Raw genomic sequence first — 8962 nt, forward strand, 5'->3', positions numbered from 1 at the left:
CCAAATCAGGCCCGTCCCTGTACCCATCACTGGCACCTGCTCCCCTTTCTGTTGCTGCTCCAAGAATAAGAAAGTAGCAACCAAACCCAGTTGCTGCCTTAGGTAAGAAACAGCCGAGCTAGACTGTGCCTGTGTTGCCAGGAGCTGGATGAAGGCCTGGTGGGGTTGCTTCTTCTTGGAGCTAATTCCCCCCACTCTCACTACCTATGCAGAGCTTTGTGCTGCTCTGTGAAATCATCTGATCCTCCTCGGTTAGATGTTGGCATGGAAAAAAAGGACCATTCACTCCAGTGGGCAAAGCTGGATGGTACAGTTAACATGTTTGTGAGGCACTTGCACAGAAATCCTGCTCTGACTTGTGACATCAACAATTCAGCAACATATAGAGTTCAGGAATTAAAATAAAGTGCTTTTTCAGTTTATTTCCATAAGAGGCAAGGATGTTTCAGAGGGCTGGACAAGTGAGGCTGGGTGCCAGGGTGCTGGTGCTTGCCTTATCAGTCTTGGCAACTTCTACTCTTGTGAGCTCTGTGGCAGGGAGGTGGAGAAGGAAAGGGCATTCCCAGTTTAGTCAAACCTCCCAGAGCTACGGAATATTGTCCCCACTCTCTGAGCTCCTGCTCTCCTTCCATCCCGTCTGCCCTTGGTTGCGTATCCCCACAGCAGCCATAGGAACAGGCCATCTTTTTAAAGGACACAGCCCTTAGCCTGAAGTTTCTCACACTGTCACGGACCTCTGCTCTGACCCAGAGGAGCTGGAGATGGTGGTGAGTCTGTTCCACTTTCTCCTCTGTGATCAGCTGAACATGTAACAGGCTGTTACAGGAGAGCACATTTCAGGCTACAATCACTTCTGCAGCTTGTTGTTACTGTTCTTATTCAACCCGTGAGACAGGGTGTCAGGGCCCACTCGGGACTCGTGATGGTTCTTTTAGTGTGATCTTGAAGTGCAAAATTATGGCAAGCACGCCAAAGGGGTTGGTTTCAATCAAACAGCACAAACTTTATTATTTTGCCCGTAAAACAGCATGCGATTGGTGAAAGGGAGTGAAAATGAAAAGTAAAGATAGGAAAAAAGAGAAAATAATAGCTACCACCGCAGGTCCAAGGCGTCCCTGTGGTCCCAGATCCAGGCAGCGTCCTGCCAGTCCTCACAATCAATGTCGAAGTCGATCCTTGGTGGGGAGAGCTCTTCCAGGGTCTCGTTGTTAGGGGTTGACCTTTTATGCCCAGTAGCAAACTGTTGTGGTAGCTTCTGTAGGAAACTGCTAGAAGTTGCTCCCCTTTGTTCAGTGGACTTGGCCGGGCCTAGGGCGGACCTGCTGCTGGCCAAGGCCAAGCTGACTGGTAGCAGAATGTTCCGTGATAACGCCTCTGCGATAACGTATTTAAGAAGAGGAAAACAGAAAAGAAAAAGAGAAGAGAAGATGTGAAGAAGCTGAGCGGGGGCAGAAGCGCAGAGGGGGAGGTGCAGGCCTCATGGGCCTTGCAGGCCTCACCCTCTGGCACCTCGCCAGGCAGCCGACTGGGCCCGACTCGGCCCAGCCCGGCTGCAAGAAGTGGAGAGGAGATGAGATGGATGATGTGAAGAGATTCTGAGAGGCATCTGCCAGCCTGTTGTGAAGAACTTTTCTTGTGAGAGAGAGAGGAACGGCTGCAGACGCCAAAGTCAGTTCAGAAGGAGGGGGAGGAGTAATGCGGCTCCTGGCCAAGATTCCCCTGCAGCCTGTGGTGACGACCATGGTGGAGCAGGTTGTCCCCCTGCAGCCCATGGAGGTCCATGGAGGAGCAGAGATGCCCCTGGAGCCCGTGAAGCACCCCACACCGGGGGAGGTGGATGCCTGAAGGCGGCTGTGGCCTGTGGAGGGCCCACTGGGACAGCCGTTCTGGAGAGACTGCACCCCGTGGAAGAGATGACCCACGCCAGAGCAGTTTCAGGAAGGACTGTGGCGTATGGGTGGGACCCCCCGACCATGAAGCAGCGGCGTAAACCCCCATTCCCTCTTCCCCCCTGTGCCGCTCGGGGAGGGGGAAGGTAGTAGAGATAATGTTAAGCTTGGGAAGAGGGAGAGGTGGAGGGAGGTTATCTTGTTCTCTGTCTCATTATCCTGCTGGTTTTAGTAATAAATTAATAGTTTTCCCCAAGTCGAGTCTGTTTTGCCCGTAATGGTAACTTTAAGGATTTCTCCCTGTCCTTATCTCAAACCTCGAGCCGTTTTTCCTTATATTATCTCTCCCTATTCTCTCAGAGGGTGGGGGGAGTGAGAGAGAGTCTGGTTCCAATCGGGGCTGAACTACGACACAAACCTTGCTCCTCCTTTATTTCAGGGATCTCCACCTGTTCTCGGCCCTTAGGATAGAAGTGTGGTTTTTTGTACATTATAATTAGCAAAGTTCAGTTAAAGGGCACTTTCTCACCATTGTTTTTGAGACAGCAGTTGTCATTCATCCTCCTCGAGAGCAGCTGCAGGGTTATCTCTGCCAGTTTTGACAACAGGGATGAGCCATGGCACCTCCGCGCCACTCTGTCCGCTGTTTCAAGGATGCTGTACATTTTGTTGTTAGGCCAGAGTCGGCCTTGTCCATAACAGTTCTGTTCTGTTCTGTTCTGGGAAAAAAAACAAACAACTGCCTCTCAGGCAGGCTGCTTGCAGCAACTCATGGCAAGTTGTGAGCCTAACTTTTAGGCCAGATCAAGTCCATAGTCCACCCGGAAGTCCTCAATGACAAGGTTGAGACAATACTGATTTTCTGACAGAACCTTTACACAGGGTTGGACAAAAAACCTGAAGTGTGAACCCAGAAACAGCTCCTTTTGCTGTATCATCAATATAGCACACTCTCTAGTTGCATGGGTTTTCAGCTCAACTATAGGACTTGGTGCATCTCTCCCTACTTCTCTCTGTGGTAATACAGCCTCAAAGGATTTTCTTGAGTTTCATGCTTGGTAGACTTGGATACTTTCAGAACCTGTTAAGCGCAATGTTTCCTGGAGCACATGAAAGGCTTGCTGCCATCTGGCACTTGCTTTCTATTCCCCATGTACTGTTGTTTTTGTAAGTTGTGCCAGTAGTGCTGCTCTTTCAAAAAACATTGGCGCAAATTTTCTACAAAAACTGGCCAGGCCCAGAAATTCTTCCTGTTTCTCTTGATACCTGTAAGCCATTCCTTCATGCTTAATGGAAATTTCAGGTATTTGATACTGTCTTTTGCTAGCAGATGCTGAACTGTGCCTGCTGGGGTTCTGCCAACCTAGGCGATACCATTGCCTGCTGAAGTTGTACAGCCTGCCTGCAATTCTCAGACTGCAGCAGCACAGACGTGTGCAGCTGCGTGCTCCTCATGGAACCCAACAACCCCGCACATTTGTCACTGAAATGCTGCTGCTGTTTCATGTCAACCAAAGGCTATTGTTCTTGATTTCAAGGTTTTAAAAAGGCCATTCTGCCCGGACACTCTTGCCAGAGAACCTCTCAATACTATTTGGTTAGATTTGGGGTGACCATCAGTGTAGCTCTCCCTGGACACTCTAATAAATATGACATTTTTCATGTCACTGTGCATCACATTTGGAAACTGAGTTTCTTTCCCAGAAATTGATGTGATTCCTTAGCAGTCCATTCTCTTGCTACAGGATGTTTTCAGGGGCTGAAGATTCTCTTTGTCCTTCACTTTATAATATTTTCTGAATCATCTTTCACTCAATTTCACAGTTATTTGAGTCTTTTCTGGGTGTCATTTTGTGACTTGGCGTTTATTTTCAGCTTTTATGAGAATACAGTCTGGAAATCCTGCATTATTTTCTCCAGCTGAAAAAATGACTGTGTTTTTAGCTGTCCTCTTGCAGCATGAGAATTCTTGACTGACTGTCAGACATTTGTCCTGGTTTTGGGACACAGTGATACACTACTTCTGGCAAGCCTTCTTTCATTTTCCAGTCTTCTGGTGTGTCTAAATAATAAATCTATTTTTATATTTACAGTACAACTCATTACTACTCGGACTGTGTCAATAGATTGTCATAGAAGTTAGGAGCTTGTACCCTGATTCTAACACCAGCACTTTGTCATCGGATGTCACCTTGCATCCTTGGCACACAAGTACCATCCTCTTTGTTTCATCCGTGCTTCTTGTGTCTGCTTCGGCACACTGTATGTTCTTAGTCTGTCGCACTTGCAAATGTATCCCTGGATTTTTTTTTTGTTTTCCTGTACCTTAAGCCTGTACAAAACTGCAGCACTTCAAAACTTTTTAAGTGCTAGAAGTGCATTTTCTTCAAGAAGCTATCTTACACAAGATCTTACATGAATAATGGGCACCTTGTATCTAGGGAATCTGTTGCAGACTTTGAAAACAAGTTTGGAAAAAAAGTTATGAAGATAACTCCAGTTCCTCACAGCATCATCTGTTTAAGTTTTCACCCCACTTTCATCTGCCTTCCACCTTGTTGTTTGTGAGGAATCTTATACTTCTGCACTTTCTTTGGCAAAAATAGAACATGACATACTACAGTCTTTTGGACACATGGCATATGTAAATGGCATATCTTTCAGAAATTTACTTTGAGTTAAAATATAATAGAAGCAAACGATCAGTAATTTTTCCATGACTTCTAATGCAAGATTTCCTGATCTTAGCTCAGGAGTTTACATGAGAGTCAGGGGGAAGCAACTTTTCCAATGCTGCCTCCAGCAAATGCAAGCTGTGGAATCTAATGGCAAGGTCTTTTTGAATAGGGGCATAAAAATGATTAAAGAATAAAGGATTTGTATACAATATCTATTAAACTGGAACCATCATAAGCACTTTTATAAACCACTTGTAAACGAAGATATGTTAGACTCACACACATAAACACAAATACTCTCACTCGCACACACACACAATCTGCCAAGATATTAAACTAAATCTGAAGGTGATGATACTCTCATCTCGCTGACATGTTGTTGGAAATCTTAGTGACTCATGGGGCTTGAACTAATCCCCCTCCACATCATAGCTTTGAATGGAATATAACAACACATCATTTGCTGCATTGGCCTTTTAGCATTTCATTTCAATAAGATTAAACTCGTTGGAACATCCTTCCTTTATGCAAGTTAATGAGTCAAGAACAAGCATGGAAATAAACCTATGTGTAAGTGACAAGTAGCAACTGCACTGGCAATTTCAATGTATACATTGTATGGAAAATGAAGGTTGTTTGTCCCTCTTTTCAGAATGAAAAGTCATAGAAGCAAGGAGCTTGGTTCTGTCATAGAAGTGAGGAGCTATACGCATTCATCCTATTTCAGTGACATTTCTAGACAGCTGATTTGATCACTAACTGGAACCGTCTGTAGGCAATACACTGCTGCAGGGATCATTGTATATAACTGTGCAAGTTTGCAGAAAAATACCAGAACGGAACCTTACAAATAGCAGGCATTTGCTGGGTTCTTTAGAGGCACTTTGGTAACTGTTGGGTAAAATGCAAAATCTCTCCATGCATTCTCTCCTCTGCTTTTCTAACCACAAGTGGAATCATGGTTATGCTTCTTTTCTTTATTTCCTATAGTCCTCACCCCCATTCAAGGACTCCCCACTAACTCCGAACGTTTTGAACATAGTGGTCAAAGGGTTAGGCTGCACCATTACCTGTGAGAGGAAGGACTGATAAGAGTTCAACAACCCTCCCGCCGCGCTGGTCCAGAACAGCAGTCACAGCGGAGTCTTGTGATTTGGGGTAGCAGACAGGAACTACTTGCTAAACCCAAAATAGTGTAACCATGACCTGTTGGGCATCAGCCTTTGAGGAGCCTGAGTGCAAACAGAAACTCATTTTCTTATAGAGTCTTCCAAAATGAAGACAAAATTAAAAAGAAAACTAGACATACTGGTTGAATTTCAGGCCCTATAGTGTGATGCGTCTCCATTTCTGCTGTGCAGCCCCACACGTAGAGAGCGACTAGCACTCACAGGCAGGGCGGCAATTGCAGTGCACTAGGAGAATAACACAAGTGAGAAAGGAGAAGGTTGCATGCCGACGTGTGCTCCCACTGACGGAAACACGGAGTAGGCTACAGTAGATCAGTGCAGTAGTTTTGCTGAACCATTTCCAAAAGCAGTGCTAGTACCGCGCGTTACATGCCGGGACGCTCTATCAGGACTTCAAGCTGCCCACTGGGTCACTCCGCTGTTTGCCATCCTTTAACTTAACCATGGCTTCTCCAAAGCACTCTGTCTAGGAAATGGAGAATGCTTTTGCCCTCCTACCCAGCAGTGCCATGATGAAGTTTTCCCTCATGTACAAAGAATCTTAACACACTGTGTGCTAAATGCCAGGGCTGCTGAACAGGGCGCTGTTTCTAAGTCTTTCATAGCTGAATTCACTCTTCAGCTGCTTATTTTAAGGCAGAGAATGGATTACATTTTCTCTTAATCACCTCCAGTAAAAGCTGCCAGATTCTCTACGGCATTAATGATCTTCGCAGCGCTGTTAAAGGCAATTGCAGGGTCCCCTTTTTCCAAATACTGTTTCAGCAGCACAGAAGCTCCAGTTGTTAATCCTTTAGATCTTTCTACTATAAAGAGGACACTCAGTTTGCTCACTTCCTAACCTCTCTCCTTCTCATATGTCTGTCTGACTTTATTCTGCTGCTTTCTTATATTTGGCAGCAGCCAGAACAAATTAACATCTCAAATACTAAAACTTTCACTACTGGGAAAACATCCTCTCTGTGTCTCCTTACTGTCACCATCACCTTCCTTTCCTTGGATACCTAACTGTCTATGGCCAGAAATTGCAGAGATGAGCTTATCCATCAGGTCTTCTGCTGTCTGTGTTCCTTCATGTGTAGAGCAAGGACAGAATTTCTTTTTAACCTGGCTATGTTTTTCTTCCCGAACTCCTTCCCACCTTACCCGCAGCAGCTCCTGCTGTTAGATGTCCACGTTATCCCTCTGGGGTCGCTACCCAAGGTTGCCACTGGCTCTGTGAATCAGGGCTATGTAAGTCTCACTTTTGTCACTTGTTCTGGTTGTCTTTGAAAATAAACATATGTTCCTTATTTCCCAGCTACCTGTGGATCCATGCCATAGCATCACTCTTTTGAGCTCTTACACGAGCTCCTTTAGTTCACGCTCACCCCAGTCTTGCAGCTGTGCCCTTCCTTAAATCCGCCTTTTGAGATTTTTCCCTCCTAGCAACTGAGTCTTGCCTTTGGTCATTTTCCTCTTAGCAGACCACTGTTATCTAAGCGGCTGTTTTCTGACTTTTTCTGATTCTGAAATTTAGGGAAATTATGTTTATGTGAATTTTTTCAATAAGGTGTGACCTGTGTTCTGACACTGTTTGCAATTTCTTTTGCAGAGGATTTTTCTGAGCTTACAGTAAACCCAATTTCAAGGGTCAACCTCTATTTAAAAAGCCTCCTACTGTTGTTTATATTTTAACCACTGTGCTAACTAATGTACCCTGACTCTGAAATAAGATCTGATAAACTTCCACCTATGGTAGGCCTCACAGTGGTCAAATAAATGAGAACAAACACAAGACCAGAACTGGGGAAAGATTTAGACACTAAATGTGTGGAGCTATGAAGGAAAACAGGAAAGGAGGAAAGGCATAAAGGAGATAGATAAATGAACAGTTTGCAAGAGATCCTTTCAAACATAATGTCTTGAGAGGTCACATCCTTGTCACAAGACAGCAGTGAGAAGTGCCAGTTTGGCAGATGAAATACACTTTCCCTGTTTTGACATTTTCTTGTGGAAAACTTGTAGAATTAGTGGTGGTTTTTTTTTTTTTTTTTTACCAGGATCAATTGCTGACAATATCCCTAGGTCCAAGTTTTTGGGATCAGATTTATTAAGACAGAGATGAATATTTCTCCATATCTGCACTGTCACTGAAATGGCAATACAAGTTTTCTTTCCTTTCCTCGGAAATAAATCAAGACCATCCACACTGAAGGAGGTGCATTTTAACCAGGTTCAAGGCAATGAGATGGAGAGAAGAACCAGACCTAAGCCTAAAAGTGGCAACTGCTATAGACCTGAGGGAATGTACGTGGACTTTTAACATGAGGAAATCTTGCAAAAGAGTGCTTGCTTACATGACACATGCAAATATTCCCAAACTATCCTGGACACATGTTAACACACATCAACATTAGCTTCTTTGATTTTGAAAATCTGTAGGAGAAGTTGATCTGATTAAAATCTCTAAAACACTGTGTTTATCAAGGAGTTTTACAAACTCAGTTACAACTCAAGGCTTTTCAAACCTCTCCTGTGCGGGAGAAACAGCTGCATGTAACCCACATATGCAGATTTTTTCTTACACTTTAACCACCAGCTGTGTGCCGTTACACAGGAGCCCAGCGTATACCTCAGTGGAAAAGGGGGATACAGAAGGATAGGGAAGGTGCCAGAGTTGGTGGGGAGGCTCTGCAGAAAACAATTTTGTATTGGAGTAAGGAAAAAACTGTGATTTTTTCCTGATATTTCTGATGATATCTAATGGGAAGGGGACATGGGGATTGGCGAGCAGATGCTGGCTGTGGCTGGGGACAAGACAGTGGCCAGGGAGTCAGAGGGTGTGGAGCAGCACAGAGGGAACCCAGGATCCCGAGTGAGAATTGAAAATGGGGTTAAGATTGTCAAAAACATGTGAGACTAAACCAGATTTGAGTAGCTTTTGAAAGCCTGCTTTCTAGTGAAGACTACTTTCTATTCTGCTGCCTCATTTTATCCCTCCTTCCTAATGAGTAATTGTTCCTAAAACCCGATAAGCTCGATCCCACGTATAATTGCACAGGATCCAACACCTTCTCTCTGTCACCTGTGTTTCAGTGTTTCATTGAGCTGAGTCCAGCTCCCAACAGCTGCTCTCTTGGGCCCCTCTGCTTTGTTTCCCTGGCCGAGCATTAGTGGTCTTCCAAGCCTCTACAGATATGCCACGCTTTGCTGTTGTTCACAA

Source organism: Chlamydotis macqueenii, chromosome 3 (assembly GCF_036417535.1).
Source record: "Chlamydotis macqueenii isolate bChlMac1 chromosome 3, bChlMac1.mat, whole genome shotgun sequence".
Lineage (NCBI taxonomy): Eukaryota > Metazoa > Chordata > Aves > Otidiformes > Otididae > Chlamydotis > Chlamydotis macqueenii.